The 25,020-nt window shown below is 43.2% G+C and overlaps 1 protein-coding gene across 3 annotated transcripts in view; it reads left to right on the top strand.

The window, feature by feature from the left end:
• The window catches only part of large2 (LARGE xylosyl- and glucuronyltransferase 2), a 110,788-nt gene that overhangs the window by 27,187 nt on the left and 58,581 nt on the right, over positions 1–25,020 (top strand). For all 3 annotated transcript variants that reach the window (XM_023950603.2, XM_023950611.2, XM_023950607.2), the window contains one exon: positions 6,768–6,881. The gene's annotated coding sequence lies outside the window, so the exon portion shown is untranslated. The remainder of the gene's footprint in view (positions 1–6,767; positions 6,882–25,020) is intronic.

Here is a 25,020-nt window from a genome sequence, read left to right as displayed (position 1 = left end):
AACATTTGGTGTGTCTGCAGGCGAAAAATGAGCAGACCTGTACCATGCAGGTGGTCCACACAAATATTAAGGTCGTAGATCTCTTAACAAACTCGGAGAGAGAAAATGTTCCTGATTTTTTTTTTACAGGTATGCTGCGGGCGACAGGTCGTAGTGAACACTTATATAACACCTAAGACTAAGTAAGAGGAAAGTAGGTGAGACATAGAGGAGTCTTACAAATTTTTTTATGTTTTCAATCTCCTCCTTACCCTGCATACTGCACGAGGAGCCCGTTAGTGCTGTCATGTGAGATGTGTGCCTCGCTTGTGTGCGGCTTGACTGTTAGAAAGGAGGAAATGAGACAATCGGAGTGTAATTCGTGTAAAAGGTTCTACAGGCGTCCTACGGGCACCTACATATCACATGTCCCCCCCAATAAGGAGGCAGTACTCACACTTTATAATGACTAGAGTGAGACGTTAGGACACTGGATGACGGCACTACCTGTAATTCATAAGTCATGCAACATACATAGTCCTTAGAAAGCTTTACAATACATTTACCACACATCACAATGGTGCGTTCCATTTCCATGACGTCTCTTGAGATGGCCGTATGAGCCACAGGGGAACTGCAAAGCACACCTGTGCTTCCCTTAAGAAGGGGCTGCTCCTCTCTATGACCCTCCGGAAACCTGCAGCACCTGTACAGGTCAACCATTGATTTTGTATGAGAAACAATACTGAATGACCCCTCCCACCTGTTGTTCTAAATAAGAAGGACCCATTGGTCCCAAAAAGCTGCAATCCCATAAAGTTCTATAGAGAAACAAACAGCTCTTACTCATTGGTCAGAATAATCAATCCTGCTCTGATTTTTATCAACATGTTTTTATGGTTTCAGTTCCTTTATTTTTTTGTTCTGGTTCTTTTTTGTTTCTGTCATGTTTTGAGTTCGTTTCCTGTTTTATTTTGAAAGGCTTCCTGTTATGTTGTTGCTTTGAGTTTTACTTTTGGTCCCCTTCTGCCCTCATTGTTTCCACCTGTGTGTCGTCTGTTCTGAATGTATTTCAGTCCTGTCCTTCCCTTCCTCCTGTGCTGCTCCACAGTTTGACGTATCTTGAGTTCCTGCATCTTATAATTCTATTGTTTTAAGTTTGCCTGCCTGCTGCAGAGGTTTTTGGTTTAGTTTAGTGTCTTAAAGTTCCTGTCTCCCCTGGAACCCTCTGCCTCCTCATCCTCTCTGCACCTTCCTCCTTCTGACACATGTTCTTCATAGTCCCCCTTTTTATTTTGTTAATTTCTTTTACAGTGCAAGTTATTTAAGTTAAAAACTGACCAATCAGATGCCTTAAAAAAGTAGGTGCTGTTGAACGTTCAAAGTGTGTTGATTCGCCTGCTTTAAGGGGTGTGGCCTTCTAACATGCTTACGCCTGATTGGAGAGGGCGGTTGCCCTTGAAATGTAGGACTCAGACCAACACAGACCAATAAGGAGGACTGGTCTGGTTCCAACATGGCAACCGACATATTGTGGAAAAATTGATGTGTATTAGTTGGAACCAGAAGGAATGCATTTTGTATGGGTGACCTCTCACTTGCACAGTCCAGTTCTCTTATACAGTCAATGGGGTCAACCTCTCCTACTGGAGACTATAGGAAAATATCCGTGGTTTCATTTCCTCTGCTTGGAGTCAACTGCTGTTCACACTGGAAGCCAGAAACCACTTCAAGAGTCACGTTGAAGTTAAAGACTAAAACATTTAGCATGGTTTAGTGTTTGAAGAAAGCTGAGATTAACAGACGTCAGAAAGCTTCAACAGAAACCAGAAAATACCCAGGAAGACTGCTGTCCCTGAAACATTTCAGTGTGTGATTGTGGAGCGCCTCAGCTGTCGACCGAAGATAAACGGGGAGCGTTCAGATAAAGCTTTAAAGTCTTTTAACTGTTAGAAAGAATCAGAGAAAAATGAAACATGGAGGAAAGTTGAGATAAAACGATGTGAGGATGAGATGATCTTCAATAGTTGTAGTGCTGGAGTCACCCTGATGTGCTTTAAAATGACTCAAAACCCACCAGAGCTGATGGGTAAGAATAGGAGATAAAAGACATAGAATTTAGGAGAAATTGTTAAAGAAATACCTGCATGTTTTTACACACATCATGAGCTGAAGCTCCAGAAAAGGATGCTGAAGGTGTGAATGTTGTTCCGCATTCCCACAGCCGAGCCAGCAGTGAAGGCAGTCCGGACCCGAGCGGTTCTGCTGCCTCACCTGTGACGCTGCAGCTGGTTTTTCGGTTTGTTTCTTTGTCGAAGCCTCCTCATTATTTCCTCCGCGCTGACACAGGTCACCAGCAGGTCAACGGGAAACCAGCATGCCATGAACAAATAGAGCGAGACGAGCTGTGATCAGGCGCCAGTGCCCCCCCCTCGCCCCCCCGCTGATCCTTAAAGAGCAAACAAGCAGGAGAGCAGGATGGAGGAAAGATGAAAGCCTCATAATGGCTCAGACCTTTGTATAAATGTGGAAACATGAACTCCTAATCCCCTTTATGAATGATTCAGCATCCATTAAGCTCCTGAATGCAGGAATGGAAGTGGCTGCAGCAAAACTCAGACTTCATCTCCTGGAGGCCGACTCCCATCAAACCTGCATGAGAATCTTTCAGCAGCCTTTCGGTCACATCTCCAGTTTCCTGCATATCTGAGGACGTTCTGCTGCTGCATCAGAGCAGTTCTGAGAGTTCTGACCACCAGCACCTGCTGACTCTGCTATGGAAACAGAAAAAGTCTTGCTTGCTCACCGCAGGTCTGGAAGGATAAGCTCTGACCAGGACAGAAATGGAAGAAAAGTGGCTCGTCCTGCTAGACCTCCATTCAACAGCTCCTCACCGAACCTAGTTTACCCATCATGCAATTGTTGCGTCTTTTTCCTTCATGGAGAGCCCATCTGCTTTCACACTGCAGTGAACCGCACCAGAGTTCATCTGCAGGTGAACATAGACTCTGGTTCTGAAGAGTTTTCTTGTTTGGTCCAGACCCAACTTAAAGCCATTTTTCAAACCAAGAGGGCCATCAGAGGAAACCGGCAGAACCAGCTCTGGATCAGACCAGGATCCAGAACTAGATGGGATCAGAAGCAAACCTGTCAGAATCCAAACAAGTAAGAAACACAAATCAGCCAAAAACAAACAAAACCATAGATATCTCCCCAATCTCCCAGCTTGTAATGAGAGGATCCCGATAGACGAGGTTTCAAATGTTTTTGTGAAGTGCATCATCATCATCATCATCATCATCATCATCATCACCTGAATGGGGTATTTAAAAGGTGAATGTGGGCTGCATCTCATTCCATTTGTGTTCATCATGGATGAGATTGTGACAGGAAGCAGAGCATAATGTGATGGAGCTCTGATATGAAGCACTCAGTTCTACTGTAGCGTTCATTATTCCTCCTGTTAGACAGCGAGCAGGGAAAACTCTCCGTCTCAGCTGACCCCCCCCCCCCCCCCCACAGGGGCACACAGCAGCATCAGCATCCGCCTCAATCTGAAGGTGGGATTTAATCGCATGACATGGACCTGTTAAGTGAAGCTCATTGTGTCTGCGGGGCTTTTGTTGCATTAAAGCCTTCCATGTAATCACTGGAACTGAATGAAGGAGCCGTCGCCATGCCAACCCACAGGAAGCACAAGAATGGGCTGCATTCACTGAACTGAAAAAGAATGAAATCTGTCGTTGGCGTAAATTTACTCCCACATTCTTCACAGAGGGAGGGGGCTTTACTTATCAGAGCCTGTTTACCTCAAGGTTTGGTTCGGAAACATTTCAAAGTATTTGTGAGCTGCTGCTGCTGCTGCAGCTGTGGCCTCTGCTGCTGCTGCTGCTTTGGCCTCTGCTGCTGCTGCTGCTGCTGCTGCTAGACTGCTTCTTCTTCTGCTGCTGCTGATAGGCACCTGCTGCTGCTGCTGCTGCTAGACTGCTGCTGCTGCTGCTTTGGCCTCTGCTTCTTCTTCTGCTGCTGCTGATAGGCACCTGCTGCTGCTGTGGCCTCTGCTGCTGCTGCTGCTTCTATGGCTTCTGAGCAGCAGAGTTATGCCGATGAGACAGTAGTAATCTAATCTGGTGATAGTTGCTGGTGAAAGTGCAGCAGATTAAGAGAAGAACAACCCTCCCCCCCCACTCACACACAGGCAAACACACGTTACACACACCCATACTAAAATACACAAACACACACACACTAAACCACATTCACTCACACACATGAACTTATAAACAGAGACACCAAAAAAACACACACCCACATGCATCCACACACACACAGTTACACACACCTAACCACACACACTTGCACATTGGTGGTTGTGTGGTCAGAGATGAATGACAGCAGTGACTTTTGTCACTGAGGTCAGTTGAGACGTTGGTAGGGGCTCATCTGCAGGTGCTGGACCCTCATTGGTAGATCTGGTCTGTCCATGGACTTGGACTTCTGGATCCTGGTTTTTCTCCAGCTTCCTGTCTCGTTTTTGGGGTGCAGAGCAAACAGAGGATTGATGAGGATAACGTTGTGTAAATGTCAGAGTGTGTGCTGCGTGTGCGTTTGCCCTTCCACTGATGTGTGAGTCTCAAACAGCTGTCCCCCCCCCCTTCCTCAAAATGATCTTCCACAGGTTCCACAACACACCGTCTTCCAGAATTTAGTTCTTTCTTTAGATAAAATGCAAATTCACAACGCAAGAAAGCAGACTTTAAATTCCATTGAAATAAAAGCAGTTAGACGCTTTATAATTCACTTGAACCAAAATGAATCTTAAAACTGTGAAACCAGCTTCAAATAGTTTCTACCAGACAAATGGAAGAGATGACAGGAAATGACTCTGTTCTGATAGCAGCCTCCGCTGACATCAGCCAGCATTACTGAACGTCAAGGGAACCTTTTCCCGCCCCCATTACCCCACCGCTGGCGCCCTTGAGCAAAGCCTCCACTCAAGCTGCTCCAGTGAAACGGCTGAGTGTTACAGCTGGATCTGTGGCTCCCAGTAGAAAAAAAAGAGAGTCATTGAACTTTAGGTTTTACTTTGAAAGATTCCTGTTTCCTGTAGAAAAAGTGGACGAGTCTTTGATTTGACTCTTTCTCTTCAAATACTTGAAACTTGAAGCTTTTAAATCTCCAAAGAAACTGTGCTGCACATGACTTTTTTAGATGCTGTGAATGGAGACCATGAAGAATTGAAGTAATTCCTTTACCTTCAAACACACACCTCCATTTTTCACGCTCATACCTCCCCAAAGCCCCCAGGCTCATCTCAATATGGGTCTTTTCTCTGTTTCTCCTGCTGGGGTTCTCAGCTGTCCTCCTCTATTTCAGCGCCAGTTACAATTCAGAGATTCAGACCCACATTCATCCCAACACCGACTCCAGCTGAGAAACTTATGGGATGTCTAGCAGAGACACTCCCCTTCAGCCTGACAGAAGGGTGAGGAGACGTTTCTTGCTTTTCTGAATTTCAGCTTTCAGAGGTTTTAGTGTCTCACAGAATTTAGTGTTTCAAAGGTTTCAATGTTTCAGATGTTTTTAGTGTCTCTAACGTTCCTGTGTTTCAGGAGTTTTGGTGTTTCAGGAGTTTAATATCTCAGAAGTTTCGGTGTTTCAGATGTTTCAGTTTGTTAAGAGGTTTGGGTCTTTGGGTCAGAGGTCACGTGTTTCAGAGGTTTTTGTGTTTTTAGTGTTTCGGATGTTTCAGTATTTCAGAGGTTTTGGTATTTCAGACGTTTTAGTGCTTCAGAGGCTTCAGTGTTTTGGTATTTCAGAGGTTTCAGTATCTCGCCGTGATGATGGACGCTGACAGTGGTCCCAGCATCGGCTACAGCGTTTTTTTTGGGCGTGTTTCAGCCCGGACGTGCACGTGAACCAACACGGATCTCTCCTTTTTCTGTTCACTGGCAGCACCCCCCACCCCCACCCCCACCCCTGGTAAAGCAGCTTTAATTGGCTTCTGTTGTTTCACTCAGAGATGTGACTGCGGCCTGCAGCCGTTAAAGCGCTGTCAGTGCACAAACAGCAGCCAGGACCTCCTGCTGCTGGGAGATCACCCCCCCCCCCCCCCATCCCTCCCTCACACACACACACACACACACGCACACACCTCCTTCTGGCTGCAGATCAGACTTGTGCAGGAGGAGCGTTTGTCACAGCCTGCGTCAGACTCTTCTGTTTTTTGATGAACATGCAGCAGAGAGGAGCGAACACGATGAGGATCTCGTCCCTCTCCTGTCTCCGCCCCCACACCCCAAGCATCGCTGCAGCGCTCCTGACTCCGCCCCTCTCCGTGGAGGACAGACTGAGAGAGGAGCAGGAACTGCTGCGTTTGGGGTGTTCGCTCATGTTCCGGTGCATCCCTTTCATTTGTTTTGTGTGAATCCGTCTCAAAGGTCTGACGCAGGAACGCCGACTAACCAGCTGGAAAACCCCGCTGAGCTGAGCGCTGCAGCTCCTCAGACGTCAACCGTCTTGGTGGATTTCACAGACGCTCAGGATCTGACAGATGTTCTTCATTTTAAACCTTATTGCTCCCAATACAACCTGGATCTTTTACAAACCACAAAATCCAATCGTGACCTTTTCTGGATGCTGGGGCGCCACAGAAAACCACCATCATTAACTTCTGTTGAAAAGCTAAAATACTTCTTCCAGCTGCTGCTCTCCTTTCAGCACCACTTCTGGTCTTCTGTGCTGTTGTCTAAAGTGTCTCCTCACCAGTTGTTCTGTTTCTTCTCCAGAGCGGATCTTCTGCTGGAGCGTCCTGTCCACATCTCTGGCTCCGACCCTCGTCTCTCCAGCTCCCTGTCCCGTCAGGAGGTCTGAGGAGGAGCTTGCTCCGGTGTTGACGTCAGGTGAGGAAGATGTCTTTTTGTGCTGGAAGGCATTGGGGATGTCCTTCTCTGAAAGCAGCATCATGGGCAGATCAGTACAGCGGCCACAGTGGAGGAGGAAGGGGAGACTCGGCTAAAACGTGCCAGTGCTGTGTTTTCCAGAAGATGTGGCTCACGGACTCACATGTGATGAGTGGAGAGTTGCTGGGAGAAGATCTGAGCTCTGATGTTGAACTTGTGTGCAGCTGCCTTTAAACTGACAGGAATGGTCGTTGTTGGGTTTGGAAAGCTGCAGTTAGCAGTGATGAAAGGAGGCTGGGAGCTGAGCTGCATAGTTTGTGTGTTGTGTGTAGTAGTTTTGTGTGCTCAGCAGCGGGACATTCCTGTTTCTGATGGTTCAGCATCTGAATGCTTGGATGCCGGCCTCTTTTTCCAGGTCAGAGGTCATTGGATCACATGTTTGTGTGAGTTTGTGAGATGAACCGAAGAAACATCACAAAAATCCAAGTGCAGAAATCTCACAGCCCCTCATGTTGGAGAAGCTTTGTTAACATTTAGAAACAAAGAATCTAAGTGGCTTTGACTTTAACTTAATGTAACTAAGCAGTTCTTCATCTAGATCAGTGTTTTTCAACCAGTGTGCCGTCAGAAATTCCCCTCATGAACTGATCGAAAAACATTTACTATCTCCAGGATATCAGCTCTGTGTTCATCCAAACAGAACCTGATAAAACACTGAGTACTTAGGAATATAAAAGATCATAAAATACTTTTTTCTTTGTGTTTATTTGATTCTATTAAAGACATTTTGATAAGAATGACGGTACCGTGATTTAGCTGCAACTACAGCTGTTTTCTGAAAAGTCCCGCCCTTTTAACTGTCTCCACCAATCATTCTTGGGGGGCTTGATCACATGTCATCAGTCTGACCAATCAGAAGTGGTTAAAGTCTTCACTTCCTTGTTCTGATTCTGCTCATAAAGTCTCTCAGTTCTAACAAAGATACCAGCTAAAGCTCGTCTTTAGCGGTGTAGCTTTCCACAGAATCCGGTGTCAGACCGTGGAACAAGTGAACAAAACAATGAAGCTCAGATAAGAGAGTCTGTCTGCCATCACTACATCTCCCATGATGCATTAGGTTAAAGTGACAGCATATCAGCGTACAATGAGCCTTTCTTTGTTAAAGAAGTTTGTTGTTTTTCACCCATGAATTGTTTGCTTTTTCTTGTCCTGTCCAGCCAATGAACACACAGATTGTAATAGAAGCTGAACTTTATTGAGTTTTAGCAAAAGGGACGAGAGGAGGCGAGACAGAGAGTGAGGGGAAAAGGGGCGTGATAATACAAGGTCATGGGATAAGATGCACGTCATACCTAAATTATATGCATTGTTGCTCGTTCACACACCGTCACACAGCATCCACACAACGTTTTTCAAGTCTTAAGCATATCTATACAAATTTAGCTGCTTCCCTGCTCGACAGGCACTCAGCCCAGCCCCTCTCAAAAAAAGGGTTACGGTAGTTCAAAGAGCGAATGACCTTTGCTGTCGCTGACCAAAGCCCCAGTGTTAAAGTTTAACGCATCATTTAAATTTCGCATGTTAGACGTTTGTTGTCATGTACATTTTATTTCTTGGAAACAATGACTTTTCATTATCATTATTACGACTTAAAATCTACAGTTTTAAATTTACAAGAAAAAAGTCACAACTGTTACATTTTGAGAATAAAGTTGTGTATGTTTGACTTTAAAAGTCGTCAGGCTAAATTTACTGACAGCCTCTAAATTCTTTCAGAAGAATTCTTCAGATTTAGCTCCACAGAAGTCATGCCTTAGGAAACGAACTTTCAGGTTTGTTCCCAGGATGCACCGGTCAGAAAACTCTGTCCAAAAACTTCTGGAGACATCCCAGAATACACCACAGTTGCCAGTTGCTTTTCCAACTGAATTGTCAGGGAGCAAACGTTTAAGTAGGATGTAGGATGTTATTGTGGGAAAATTCCTCAATCACTTCATTGAAGCTGTTTGGATGGTGTAGAAGCAAAGTGACTTCAGGCAGTACACGCTGAGGGATTTGTAAAATGTCAGGTTTTGAATAAGCTGGACCCAAAAGCAGACAGTTATTAGGTTAGAAGATGTTCAGTTTATTGAATTGAATTGAATTTACTTTATTTATCCCACAATTGGGAAATTCTTTCTCTGCATTTGACCCATCCTCTGGGGGGAGCGGTGAGCTGCAGGCTGGACAGTTGGCTGGGGAGAGCGGGGATCGATCCGCCAACCCTTCGGTTGTTGGACGACCCGCTCTACCACCTGAGCTAAACTGCTGCCCGTTTATTGATGCGATGAAGAGGCAACTGGCGGATGGCCAGTAGGTCCAGAGTAGGTCTTTGATGGTGTAGAGTGGATGAATCCAGAAGGATCTGATGAGGCTTAGCTTCAAGTGACTTGGCTTAATGTGGCCTGGTTTGGGTTGGCTGTAAGGGGCTTGGCTTAGCTTGGCTTTGCTTCAACCAGCAGAGATTGGTGTATTCTTCCATAAAGAAGCAGACGAACCGACAATGGTTGGAGGGCGTGATGGACTGATAGAGGTCTGATTAGATGTAGAACAGGTGCGTGTGACCAGATCCTCAGGCAGGTGTGCGAGGGCGACCCCGACACCTGACAGTAAGATGTCATCTGGCTCAAAGATAAGTGTGTCAACGAGAGAAACAATATCAAACTCTGATAAATGCTGTGAACAGATTATTATTTCAGGGTCAGAAGTCTGAGACTCATTGACCTCAGAGAGATCGAGGAGAACTGGATAGATTGTTTCACCAAAGATGTAAAAACATTTTGGATTTTCTCCTAAAATGTATTTTGTGAATGACTGTGGTTTGAAGAAGAGTGAACTCTTCTTCATGTAGAAACATTGTACAAGTCTTGCGTTTAGTTTTAAAGTCCTGCCAAATGTGACTGCTCATCTGTGTTCATGTTTGAACTTCGACTAGAACTGTCTTCTGATGTAATTGACTCAACATCATTGAAATCTCCAACACAACTATATGCATCTTTGCTATTGTCATCAATATCATCATCATTTTCAAGTTCTTTAAACTGAGTAGCTATATGGAAGTGCAAGACTGCTAACTTCCCTGTTATATGTCTTTTCAATTGACACATCTCTGGGGAAGCAATTTTGTCCAAAATCCCAAACATCAAACTCAAACTGGGATTCCAGCCTTTTGCTAGATTTCCCCTCTGGGGAAAATTGGGCCTTTCCTTCCTTTAGAAAACCTGCTTGAATGTTGACTTTCACTTTTCCTAAGTGCTGAAACTCCATTTTCAGTGTGAATCCATCCAACTCCAGCGTTTCTTATGACCTGTTTTGATCGACTTACTGACGGGTTTACTGTTTCTGGCATTTCTTGAGTGTGATCACTTTCCCTTCTAAGTTTTTTTTTTCTTTTACTAGTCCTGTCCAACAGCTGAGCTGAAAGCCTCTTGTGTTGGACATATTATACTGTTACAACAGGGGTTATGGATATTCTGACAAACCAGGTGTATATTTAAATAAACCCCTTTTGTAATTTAGGCTAAACTATATTCATCTCACTCATATCTGTAACAGCTTTTTGTTGGACTGGACGGCAAAGAAAAGAAGGGAAGAAGAGAGAGAGGGATGCCCGGGGGGGTAGGAGGGTGATTAAAGGGGAGGGGGGGTAGAACCATGATGCAGCATAAGGCAACAAGTTGCTGGATGTTTACAATCATTACAATCAGGTTTATAAGTAATATAAATCCAAAAAGGGGGCGGGGCCTGTCCACACACACACCCAAATGCCACAAACATGCCTGTGGGTTCCAAAAGAGCCCACATACAAAACATATCAACATGTTCACATCACAATACAACTGTTGTTCACACACGCGCACTTATGCATTCGGACCAACCCGTGAAATATTTCATTTAATCACACAAACTATTAGTGCAAAGGTGAGGTAGCACCTGTGCTGGAGTGAGTGTTTATGTCCTTCTAAAGTGGATGATGGAATGTAAAGAGAAGGAGGGAGAGTGTCCAGCCATCCCCACACCGAGACCCCCGCCGCGGCAGTACCAGCAGCCAGGACCCCCCAACATCCACACGGCAGCAGATAGAGAGCAACCACCCGCCGGTGATCACATCTGCCACCCAGGCCAGGGCCAGCAGGACCGCCACAGGGGCCCCCAGAGCCAGAGAGCAGGGAGGCATGGGGGGGGACAGAGAGTACAAGCCGCAGCCCAACCAGAGAAGCAGCCCCTCCGCCGCGCCGGGAGGGCTTTCCCTTCTAAGCGTTTACTAATGCAACTCCGTATGATGGAAGATGACCTGCAAGCTGAGCGTCCTCCCTGAGCAGCTCATCTTCTCCAAAAGACAATAGTTTGGGGGGGTATCAGTTCAGGACTCGATCAGTGAGATTCCCTCTGCACTTGTGCCACTTTCCTCAAATCTGTGATTAGCTTCACCAGTCAGCTGCATTTATCAACCTCCAACCTCTTTCCACTTCATAGCAATTCTCCACGTACCAGGCCTGTTCTCCAGTAGAACCGGTTCTAGCTGGTTTCTGTGTGCTGAATGCCTGTATGTATCGAGTTGAATGATTTTTTTTGGTTTTCCTTTTTCACTCACTCGTCTGATTTGTGGTTTTTTGGATCGTCTCATGGGTATTAATTCTTAGAAGTGAGATGTCAGTTCATTTGAATTTTAACATGGATGTGAGAAATGAGGAAGAAAACACCAGTTTGATGATGAAGGCTCATCACCAAAGACTGTGCGTGGAGAAGACGGCTGGTGACCATAATCCTCAGCAACCATTGGCAAAGATGAGGCTTCATGGAAAGATTCTCAAAGGTCTTTCCCAACTTTTGTGGCTTTTCTTCTAATATATTTCATTTCAATAGGCATAACTTCTTCCTACCTTAAAAATGTTAACAACATAAAAGATTCAGAAGATTCTTCTCCATGAACCCTGGAGCATTACCACCAGCTGATTTTCACCCGAGCAAAACCCTTTACATGAATTTCAATGTGCCGTGTGTTAAGGAGTCTGTGCCTTTTCCAGGGAAGTCTCCCATGTCCCGGGAATGGGGGGCCAAAGACCAAGTTACTAGTATTAGTTTATTTTTTTAAGGAAGTTTTAGTTCTCAAATTCCTAATTTTCAGTAGTTTTTGAGCGTGTTGTTTCCCATACCACAGTTGAAATAAAAGAAAACCACTCTGATTAATCATGTGTTGTCATGTTTTGATATATTTTCTATGCCAATTACTTTTTGTTGGGTAAATTATATCTGGTAAAAATGGCAAAATGAAATTCGGAAAAAGTGTAACTTTTTATAACGAAAGTGTTCCATGGTTAAACATACAACAGGACGCATTACCATCCCCTCCATCCCCCTAACACAGGGGTCTCAAACTCAATTTACCTGGGGGCCACAGAAGGCAGGGTCTAGCAGAGGGAGGGGCGCAACTTCAACACACAGAAACACAACTGGTGAGTGTCTGAGAGCCAATAAATCTGTATGGAACATATATTAAACTATTAACTATACTCTATTAGTAACTGTTTTCTGTAGAAAATGTACTTATGAAACTCTCATTCAACTAAAATAAAATATAATTGCTCCCAATTTTGAGTCTGTGTTGAATGTTTTTTTAATTTGCTCTTTAAACCACAAATCAGTAAAGGAAAACAAAAATCAGTAACCATTTTAGGATTTTCTTTCTTATGACTTTTTGCACGTTTAAACCCCGGTCACAAGTTCTTGTAGAGCAGCCGGTCAGCCACTCCTATATTTTTATACTGAATTTAAACTGTGGCTCCTAAAAGAACAGGCGCTGTTCACTGGAGATCAGAACAATCGATTCCTGAGATCAGAGAAAGGCTTAAAAACTGATGGACGTTCATGTTGGAGACACCAAACATGTGCAGCCAAGACGCACAATAAGTGTGTTTGAGATCACCCGGGTGGACCCAACGCTGCACAGATCACCTGGTGTGAGACGGATGTTTTTGTTTTTGCTCCAACTGTCAATCATCACAAAAATATCACCAGAAAGGGGCGGAGCAAGGCGCCAACCTACGCGAACACAGCTGGAAATTTAGCACTACACTGACTGCAAGCTGCCCATGACTACAAAACATTGCATTATGGGAAATGTGTCCTGACGGTTTTTGTAGTTGAATGATCAGTTAAAATAATTTAAAATACCTATTGCGTAAAAAAAGGCTACATACATTACAAAACATTAAAATAAATATAAAATATATAACAACACAGATCATACTAAAGGGGGAGAGGCAGATTAAAACTAAATTGAATGTTAAGGACAACTCCAGCTTCCTGTTCTCCTTCAGTCTCGCTGCAGCTTCATGATTGTAAGTCCCTCTGATCATTTTCTGATCCGTTTTCAAAGCATTCCCAGTCTTTTTATTTATTTTAAATTATGGCTGTGCCATTTGCTGGAACAGTTTCAGCAGAGCGGCAGCAGTTCATTAGAAATCACCTGAGATGTGGGCGGGGCCGTTGGCACAGAGCAACCCCCCCCCGCTGAGAGCTTGTTTTCCACTTCACAAATAGGATGTTTTTTGTCTTCTCCTGATTCACAAGGATTTGAATATAGAAGTACTCAGAAAAATCCAATTTTGACTTTTATTGTTTTTTTATGTCTTCCATCCCCAAAAAATGAAACTTTTTTTGTCATTTCTTTTTCAAAACTTTGTTTATTTTAAACTCAGGGTTTTTATTATTCAGCTTTGCAGTTCCTGCTTTTTCTGCTGTTTTTCTAGTCTTTGTTTGACATTAAAACCAGTTAGTTTGACGTTTCTATGATTTAATTTCCTTTAGTTTTACGACTTTAGCTGTCAGCGCTCTCACACACGTTTTTACATGAAATGCATTTCTCCCACTTTTGGTTTGTTTTTTCTTCCTGCTCATGTATGTAGAATTTCAAACTCCACCGTGTTGATTAGGAACGAGAGCTCTGCATGTGTGTGTGTGTGTGTACTGCACCATCGTGCAGAGCTTTGGCGGGTTTGCGATGATGACTTGAAGGAGGCAGCTTTGCCTGCCGTGGGTTATTTGGAGTTGGGGAATAGACGGCCTCTGAAGTCGGCGTAGCGGCAGAGGTGCTGTCGGCTCCACCGAGCAGCTGAGAGAATTAGCTCAGGAGCCTGTCGCTGCTTTTGCTGCCTTTAGAGCGTTCTGTCGGTTTTAACGGCGTGGGCGGCTGCACCCGCTGTTGCGAAGCATCAGCCCCTCCAGCAGTCGTACCCACCTGCGGGTTGGTGAAACCTGGCACTGTTTTCCTTTACTCAAAACACCCTGAAACCTGAGCAAACAAAACACAAACTTTCCTGGTTTTCAGGGTTAATGGGGTTCACCACAGGGAACAAACCCAAACCTGGTGGCTCCCCTAGAGAAGAACAGGCGTGTCTGCATGGAGCTGGCTGGAGGAGGAAAACACATCGGTAGGGCAGTCGACCTCTGATCGGTAGATTGCAGGTTGGATTCCCGCCTTGCCCGTGGAAGTGTCCTTGGGCAAGACGCTGAACCCCACATTGCCTCTGGTGGAAGGTTGCTCAGCAGCGGAGTGAATGTGTGAACGGGACTGTGAAAGCGCTACATGTGTGTACGCCATTTACCAAAAGGCTGGAGAAACCAAATCTATGGTGAAAAAGGAGGAAAAATCTGGAAAAAATGTTGTCCCTCCCAGTAAAACAAAGACTGTCTGATCACGGGGGGGTTGCTCAGCAGGCCTCACATGACGCTCATCACAGGGTTCTGTTCTACCAGAAGATGTTTGCTCATCTTCAGAAAAGAAAGTGGGAACTACTACAACTACGACCCTCATTGTTTTGCAGCCCGGTGGGCTCTCGCTCGAACAGCCTTCCTCTCCCACACCTAGTCCTTGACCTCTGACCCTGGGCCCTCCCCTCCCTGCTCCTATGACTGTGAGCTGGGTCAGCAGGTCTGCTGGGGATCTGGGGGGCTTTGTATCTGTCAGGTTCCCAGGGTCTCTGTCAAAGTCTGGAAAAAACCAAACCTTTTCACTTCGTCTCGGCTCTGGGTGAGTTGGAGCCAAACTCTTTGCGCTTCATCATCTGATGGATTTAGAAACACAGCGTTCCCTCATTTATTGCAGGAATTACGTTCCAAAATAAACCACAGTGTGCAAAACCTGTGAAGTAGTCAACTTTATTTTTACAAAATAATAATGCTGCACAATCCCTCACTAATCATGCCATACACTTCATCTCTCTTTTCCAAACAATCACTCGGATAAAAATTAAGTTTAAACTGCATTTCTGAGTATTTCTTTAGTCAAGTTGTTGTGACAGCGGAGCAGACCAAAAGTGCGGTTTCCAAAAAAGCTTGTAGCTGTGATGCTGCTGCTACAATCGACAGCCCATTGCTCTGCTCTATTGGGATGCAGATCCATGACTGTCTTTGTTTTCCTCGTCTGAGCTGGAATCTGGATCTCAACTGGACGGCTCCAATATTCCTCACCATTTTTCTTGCACCACTTATGTTGGGTTGGGGGTCTGAGGGGCCTTAAGCTAGCGGGGGAACCTGTAAACAGTTGAATGATGGAAAACGGGGGGGGGTTCTACCACAACTGTGACACACCGTAACACAACACTAACAGGTTGGTTAAAAAACATACCGGTAAAAGTCACTGAGAGCTTTCTTCGTCTTCCTCTTGTCCACTGAAACCATGGAAGTCTTCCTCCTCAGTGTGGGATTGGAATAGCGTCAGACATTCTTCACCTCTCTCTCTCAGTCTCTCCTTTGTTGTCATCAGTGTCACTCTGAGGTAAATTCCCTCCTGTTCTTGCTCTGTCATCTCCGTCAGCAGCAGACCGGCTTTTCCAAACCCGTTGGTGATGGTGGATTTATTCACACTGATTTAACGATTGTTCTGAACTTGAAAGCTGCATCATCTGCATTTCTTCTTGCATTTTCCATGATGAGGGTCTGTTCCTGCTGTTCATTCACAAAGCAGGAATTTACATTAAACCTGCGTCTTCCTCACACATATACCATATTCCCCCTATCTAACTCTCACCCTTTCTGCTCCAGCACCCCTAGTGGCCATTTAGAAAAAATGCATAAAAAAAGAAAAAAATGCATAAATTAGCCGCATCGTTGAATAACCCGCAGGATTGAAAGCGTGTGACAAAAGTAGCGGTTTATAATCCGGAAATTACGGTATACGCCATTTACCATTTCTAACACTGCTGTGACATTTCAGACGAATAAAAACAGATCTCAGCCTGTTTCTGTGAGGCAGAAAAGTTGTTGATCAAAGTCGAGGCGGCCTCTGATCATCCGGATTGGAAAAGGGTCTGAAGGTTTGATACTGAGGAGAGATGCTGCACATCGGTGTGAGGGAAAACCTGGACTGTTTTTAACCCATGGGGACATCGGTGTAACACAAAAATGTCTGAAATGGATTGAGTTTGTGGTAAAACATCATTTCATTTGGAAGAAAAAATGGGTGTGGGTTGGTACGGGTTCAGAAGCAGCCAAAGCATGAGGTGAATGCTGAGGTCAGGATGTTGAAGCTGCTGCATCTCTGGGAATTTCCTGGGATTCTGCCGGAGCGGGATGGGACGCTGCCCCGCGGCCTTTGGGTCATCCCATGGCATCCACCTGCTGCCCCATCACTGCTGGTTCTAAAGGGATCGGTCGTCATGGTTTTGGAGCATCCAGATGTTTGTGTCCAGAATTTTGCTGCTGTTGTCGTCTTTTGTTTGTGAAAGCGCAAAAACAACAAAGTGTTAAATGTTGGCAGGGGTTGACATAGCCCAGAAATTTGCACTGGCCCACAGGGCCAGTAGTTTTTGAAACTTACTGGCCCTGCCTGAAAGTTACTGGCCCGACACCGCGCATAGCGGGACCCGCCGCTTCGCAGGTGCTTGCAACTTTAGGGGGGTCCGGGGGCATGCCCCCCCGGAAACTTTTAATATGGTGCAATTTGGTGCATTCTGGTGACATCACTTATTTCTACACTTTTCAATGACTGAAAATAGACCATATCAAACTTAAATCTGCTCTAGTCTGTTTCAGATGTTTTGAAGAGAGCGCTGCAGTGTAGTAGGTAACACTAGTTCAGAAGTTATCATGCTGCTTCTAACGGCAAATATCGCAATAAATCATAAACCTTAAATGTGTTAAAACAATCTAATGGCAGTTTGAACCATTTAACGAATCAAATAAATCCCTTAATGCATTTGACCAATCGGATGGACGCCTTCACATTGTTGACCAATCAGATGGAGCCCTGTTATGTTAGATGTTTGTAACCTATGTCAACGTGGGTCATTTGGAGTATAATTTTTAAACTGGGAATGGTTATTTGGTTATTTTGCTGTTTGTTCATATACCGCAAATTATATCGTTATCGCAATTTTAATCTCTGATATCGCATATCGCGAGTTTTCCTCATATTGTGCAGGTCTAACTGAGATCATTCAGCTGACTAGAAATACTTACTGCTTACAGTGTTGTAAAGAAAAACAAAATTAAGTAGTTTAACATTCTACTGCATTTGAGTCTGAGATTCAGGTATTTGGAGTTGCCTTTGATTCTTTGACATTCAGCTTAAAGCTTAGTGCATACAGTTTCATCTTCAATGCATTCATTAAATATCTTGCTGTCCATACTACTAATTATACCCACTACTCCATCCAACATATTCCTATCTATTCCTGCCATGTCTTCCACATCTCTGACACACTTCAGTCTCTCTTCAGTGACGGTGTCGGATTTATAATCAAATGTAATAATAACCCACTGGCTTGTGCCTTCGTTGTTGCTGTTTAACATTGTTTTGTATTGAATTGTTACATTCAATAAAGTTTGAAAAAAAAAAGTGGTGAGCGCGTGCCGCGTGGTGCTCGGCAGTGAAAGCCGCGCGCGCGCAGGCGGGAGAGAAGGAGAAGTGATCAAAGGTTTCCCATAGAAACCCTTGAAGTCTGAACACAGGACTAGCAGAAAAACTACATTATGAAGACGAGGTAAATCTACACGTTTTCGCAAAATTTACTTTATTGAAAAAGGTGAAGAATATATAAACCGTTAGATATTTTAGTGGCCCGAGCGGACAAGTGAAAAGTAAAGTCTTGTGGTCCGCACTGCTCGAAAAACAGGACCGGGCCAGCGGACAAATGGCTATGTCGAGCCCTGGTTGGGCTTTCTAAGCGAAACTCTTAAAGAATAATTTGATTCAGAGAAGAGCTAAACTGAAAACTTGACAAATTGACTCTTTCTAATTAAGCCATTTTTTATTTTGTTTAGAACAACCAAGGACATCATTAAAGACCTACTGTAATGAAAATGCTGCTTTTGGTGTTCTTAACTGGTTCTTGTGGCTTTTTTCTGATGATAGGACATATATGAAGAAAATCAAGCTCCAAATTGCTTTTTTGAGTATTTCTTTATTTAAATCCTTGTGAATCAGGAGGAGATGAAAAAATGTCATGTTTGTGACGTAGACAATTCACTGGGCGGGCCACAAGCTCCCTGCCCCGCCCCATTGTTATGCATCCACTGTCAGACCAGTAGATCCATGACTGTCTTTGTTTTCCTCGTCTGAGCTATAATCTGGATCAGAACCGTACGGCTGGACAGCTGCAATACCCATCTCCATTTTTGTGTGAGAGGCTGTAAGCTAACAGAAGAGCATGTAAACAGAGAGCTCTTAGTAATGGATGATGGGAAGTTGGGGTGGGCTTACTCTGCGCCGACAGTCCCGCCCACAGCTCCTGTCGCTCTGCAGAAACTATGCACTAGAAAACTACAGTTTTTTATGTGGGCTAAAAACTCCAGAATCATAATTGAAAGACCACTAGAAACACTTTTACAATAGATCAGAAGACGATCGGAGTGGGACTGTAAATATTGATAATAAAAAATTAGATTCTGATTTGTCAATGAGCAAACAAAAATCGTCATGATCGAAACTTCAGAATGGGAAAACAGATACAAACGGTTCCTTGGACCAAAAATCTGCTGAAATCTGAAAATCTTTTTCCTTTGAGGACGACAGGATTTTCATGAGGACTGAGGATGTCAACCTCTCTGAGCCTCAGTACCTGTCATCTTTATCTCAGTGCGTAAATGATGAGCACCCCCCCCCCCCAATAACAAAAGTGTTGCGTTTATATTTTTGGTCAGTGTATGTTCGTTGAGACAATAATAAATAGATCATTCTTGGTTTTCTTTTTCCTTTCTTGAACGAATGTTGGTCACAGAGACACGGACGTTAGCGCTGAAAGCGGCTTTGGCGGCCGGACGGAGAGCATATCTGTGTTTATGAATGACTTATGACGTTAATAATTATTTCGTTCGCACAACTTAATTATTTCGAGGGAACAAAATAGTATTTTGTGGAAACGGAATATTATTTCGTGGGAATGGAGATTTATTTTATTTTTTATATGTCAGGACACGGGCTCTGTAAAAAACACCCCTAAAAATGCCATTTTCATCAGAGTGGGTCTTTAACCTTTCACCGTTGGCGTCATGGCTCACTCTCACACAGACACAGGTCACTGTCAGGAAAACCTGATCACACACTGACACAGTCGTGCATACTTACCTGTGTGGCTCCGCCCACCCACACTTCATTCACTTTTAGCATCCGTCTCTCATTTTGGTTTCAGTAATCAAAATGCTTTACAAATAAAACATTTTGTCCAAAAGCCAATCGATTCATCTAGATCAGGGGTCTGCAACCTTTTACACTGAAAGAGCCACTTTCTTACTGACAACATCCACTAGGAGCCACAAAGTTTTACTTTACATTCAAAGAAAAATAAGACACTGATTTATATTAAAGTAATTGTAAATATTATGGTGAATGTGAATGAACTATTGTTCATAGAGTTGTGTATTTTTGGGTATCATAAATAAAACAAACAGAAAAAAGCCTTTTTTGAAATAGGAAGTAGGTTAGGTAATAACTTTTTGACTTAGGTTCGCAGGACTGTCTTTCAAAATAAAAGACGCCTTCTGCCACATCTCAATGCAGCAAATGTAGCTAGTGTAATGTCCGCAGTAATTCCATACACTTTATTTTACCATTTGTGGTGCATTTCAGCCAGAAAGTTGTAAATCTAACAAACAAAAAATAAATCAGAGCTAATTCAGTGACAATTACCATATTACTTAAGATCCCTTAAGTAAGTAAGTGCACTTAAGATCCCTGAATTTGTTCAAAAGTAGAAAATCCACCTTAAAATTGGTGCACCTTAAATAATAATTCTGTTTGTCCTTACTGACTTTAATTTTCTGTGGTAAACAACAGCCAGAAATCAGTCAACTATCGGATTATTTGAGCATTGTTGCTAGGATACTGCAGTCAGAAGTCAGGCAGACAGATTTATACAGTCCTTAAACTGTTTGTGAATGAATTGAAAACAATTTGTGTTAGTCTACATTTTTTTTAATTTGCAGTAACTTTTTAAAATATAAAACATTTTTTTTTCTTTAACGAGAGAGCCACAGTGGAGGTGTAAAAGAGATGATCTAGAGATTGATAATAATTGTTATATTCGTGGGTTTTGAATTGATTCAGAGCTCAGATGATCAGGAAAGTCAAAATCCTGATCTATTTGGTGATAAAATTATTAAGTGGAAAAACTAGAATTATTCTATGGAGCTTTATTTTATTCTGATTTTACTCAAACCCTTAAAGGCTTTGACGCCTATAAACATTTTCAAAGAATATCCTTTTCATTTAATCAGCATGTTAACCACAGGACATGCCCATTTATGGTCAAACATGGTTAAAACATCTCTCAAATATTTTATTTTGATATCAAAAGTCAGCGTAGTCAGATGGATAACAGGGAAGCAGAATTTCTGTCTAGAATCCTTCCTACAGTCTACCTGACCTCTGTGTTGTTCTGGAGAGGAAATGAAATATAATAATTCATGTTTAAACCATTTTAACAGCTAAGAAAAACCTCTTTATTCCCTTTAGAAAACGCTCATTTGCTGACCTTTCTGTTGGGCAAATGAGCGTCTTTGTTGCTTCTGAATGGAGACTTCCTCTCAGCACTTTAATGCTTTAATGCTAAAATTGAAGTCACAGCTGGGAACCCCCCCGCCCCCCCACTGCTGCCCCCATGTCCGATTTCACTTCAGAAATTCTCTTCATTTATTCATATTTTTGTAAATTTTTAGGGCTGTTATTTCATTTGTTTGGTGGAACCATTGACTGTATCTGATCAAAGTCAACGGAGTCGCCATTTTCTCGTGATACAGACAACGCCATGTCGGAACCAGACACCGTCATTGAGCAGTGATTGGTCCGAGTTGTTCTGTGTCCATATTTTTATGGGAACCACTCTGGCCAATCAAAAGTGAGCTTGTTTGAAGGCCACACCCCTACCTCTTGAAAGTGGGCTACACGACATCTGTCAATCAAACGTTTTGAGCTTTGGATGTGGGGGCCAGCAGGTTCTACCTACTTTTATTGAGTCCTATGAAAACTGTATGACAGGAATAACTTGAACTACAGAAAAAATGTGAAAAATGAGGATTATAAAGAACATGTTAAAAAAAGGTATCAGATCCAGAATATTTCTTCTGACCAATAGAATGACTGACTAACAGCTGTTTATATCTCTATAGAAGTCTATGGGAGCCAGCGGGTACTTCCTGATAGGAATCCTAAGGGGGGGCACAGGTGCTACCTCACCTTTGCACGAATAGTTTGAGTGATTTAAATGAAATATTTTGTGTTGGTCCGAATGCATAAGTGTGCGTGTGTGAACATCAGTTGTATTGTGTACATGTTGACATGTTTTGTATGTGGGCATTTTTGGAGCCCACAGGTATCTAACCCCCCTCCTCTTTAATCACCTTCCCACCCCCACCCCCAGGGGGGTGGGATCACTCACTCCAGTTCTGATGTAGTCCATGAGTGGATACAACTGGTTTGCATCAGACAGTTCATGTGTCAACGTCATCCAGTCATTATCCCCAACACAATGCAGCTTGATGTCTTCATGGATCCTTTTGTTGAGGGTTTTCAGATCATGGCTATTGTTGGGTTTGCTTTCAGAGTAAACAACAAAGCAGTTTTTTTTTTGGTCTGCTGTTGCGTTGTATTTGTTTCCTGGACATGCAGTACAGACGGGAGCAGATGCTCCGGAGCGCTGCTAAATGCTGCATTTAGTCACTATGGACAAGGAACACATCTGGATTTTGTCTCAAAGCCTCTGACATCATTTGTTTGCTTTTGATCATATAAAATCGTTTCTTTGCATGAAAAAGTGCTGAATGTCTGATGAATTTCAGAAAATAAGACAAGTGGACTTTTTTAAAAACTGTTATGATCCTGACTTTAGTTTGAAAGGAAAATCAAAGAAGCCCTAAAATGTCTGATTGTGTATACTCATGGCGTATTTACATAACGCTTCAATGCCTTCTTAAAAGGCCCAAAGCAGCCTACGGTCACAATCCCAGTCACACACATTCACACACTGATGGCGGTTCCAACACACTAGGAGCTAGGGATGCTATTACCTAGTGTGGGATTTGGTCTTTTACTCAAGGACACTTAAACACATCAGCGCACAGAGTGGGAACCGAACCTGTGGCCTTCCAATCATAGGTTGACCGCTCTATCTTCGCATCACAACTGCCCATAGGACTGATTGTGCAGACTTACCTGAAATGCAAAAGTTCTAGGGTTCAATTATTTGATTTTGACATCAGGGCCTCCAAGGGTTTTTGGTTTCTTTTGTTTTGCTTCTCGTACAATCTTTCTCTTTTAAAGCAATAACTGGATACAATTTCTGTAAAATGCCCTAAACCAGTGTACCGTGGGAGATGGCCAGGTGTGCCGTGAGAAATTCCCCTCATGAACTGATCGAAAAACATTTCCCATCTCCAGGATATCAGCTCTGTATTCATCCAAACAGAACCTGATAAAACACTGAGTAGTTTGGAATATGAAAGATCATAAAATACTTTTTTCTTTGTGTTTATTTGATTCTATTAAAGACATTTTGAAAAGAATGACGGTACCGCGATTTAGCCATAGCTTCAGCTCTGTTTTTGGAAAAGTCCCGCCCCTTTAACTGTCTCTGTCAATCATTCTTGGAGACTTAATTCTACATCATCAGTCTGACCAATCAGAAGTGGTTAAAGTCTTCACTTCCTTGTTCTGATTCAGCTCATAAATTCTCTCAGTTCTAACAAAAATACCAGCTAAAGCTCGTCTTTAGCGGTGTAGCTTTCCACAGAATCCGGTGTCAGACCGTGGAACAAGTGAACAAAACCATGAAGCTCAGATAAGAGAGTTTGTCTGCCATCACTACATCTCCCATGATGCATTGGGTTAAAGTCACAGCATCTCAGCGTACAATGAGTCTTCCCTGTTAAACGTCTTGAAACCACAGTGAACACACATCAAACAGTTTTTAAATCTTCTTGACATCCCTGAGTTTGGTCCAAGTCATCTTTCTAACTGAAACACTTTTCTAAGAACGTCTGGATTGAAGGACACATTTGCTTTCAGAATTCAGTCCCTTTTGAAAAATGAAAAGTTAAGCTTGAAAAGAAGTACTAACAACATTACTGAAAACTAACTTAACTTTTATTACAACTTTTGGAAAAAAACAGCTGCAACTTCCAGCTTTTCTGCCACAATTATCACAAAAATACATGTGAGATCATGGAGGGACTGTACATCAATACAGACTATACAGTTTCTCCTTTTTCAATTTTTGGATGCTGGTGTGACGCAGGATTTTTGTCAAGGAGAAAGTGTCCCTTGGCTCAAAGAAGGTTGAAAAACACTGCCCTAAATTATAGTCTTTCATAGATACAAAATGATCTAATCGATATTCTATATTATATCAATGGCTCCATGCTGAGGTTTCAGGCCAAAAGAGTCTGCATATGTATGCATACGCACTCAGATATACCATGTAGGCAGCTAAAGACAAAATCCCTCCTGTTTGCTAAACAGGTCAGCTAAATTCAGATTGCAGATCAATACATTCTTTAAAAATTAAACAGCGATTTTGTGGATTCCTTTTCTACATTCTGTCTCTTTCAGTTAAAGTGTTTCAGATTCCAGATCAAACTTAGCTCTTTAAAGACAACAACCTACAGAATCCCTGCAGACAAATCCTTTTTGTGTCGTCCGTATAAACCGGTAACTGTATGTAGGAACTGGACTGTGTGACCTCTGCCCCCTGGTGTTTCTAACAGGAAGTACCTGCTGGCTCCAGGAAGCCAAAATCCCATAGACTTACAAAGAAATAAACAGCTGTTACTCAGCCATTCTATTGGTCAGAAGAACCATTCTTGCTCTGATACATTTTTTTAACATGTTCATGATAATCTTAATTATTTTTAACAATATCTTTTCTGTAACTTAAGTTATTCAAGTTGTAAACTGACCAACCAGAGGACTCAATTAAAGTAGATGGAGCCTCGTAGTCCTCATGTCCAATGTTCGAAACATTTGATTGACAGATTTCATACCCTCCTAGCCCTTCTTTAAGTAGAAGGGGCGTGGCCTCCTAATAAGCTCACTCCTGATTGGTAGTAGTAATGGAGTAGTTGCTATAGAATCAAGACTCAGACCGACTTGGATCAATCACTCCAGCTCCAACATGGCAATGTCCGTATAGCATCAAATGGCGACTGAACTGAGATTGATTTGGTTGGAACCAGCAGTAAACCATTTTCTATGGGGGGTGTCACTCAATCAGTGCAGTTCTCCTATTGGCCTACTGTCAATGGCATAAACACACATTTCACACATTTCACAGTATCACACATGCAACCTAATTTTTTCTTTTTACATTTCATTTTATCTGAGACAGAGGTTTTAGTGGGGGGGGGGGGGGGGGGGGGGGGCAGACTAACAGTCTCACGTCTCTGGACCAGTTGTCATCTTCATTCCATTTATATTCTTTTCAGTAAAGTCCCACTCCGATCATCTTCTTCCATACCCACTACATCACATCCCGAGTCACTGGGTTGCTGGAGCCTTTCCCAGCCAAACACACACACACACCCACACACACACACACACACGCACACTTTAGAGCAACCAATCAACCTAGGAAGCATGTTTATGGTCTGTGGGAGGAAGCCGGAGTGC

Source organism: Oryzias latipes, chromosome 3 (assembly GCF_053564925.1).
Source record: "Oryzias latipes strain Hd-rR chromosome 3, Olatipes_Hd-rR_3.1".
NCBI classification, from domain to species: Eukaryota; Metazoa; Chordata; class Actinopteri; order Beloniformes; family Adrianichthyidae; genus Oryzias; species Oryzias latipes.
Note: the sequence above shows the minus strand (reverse complement) of the source record. Positions and strands in the feature narration are given on the sequence as shown.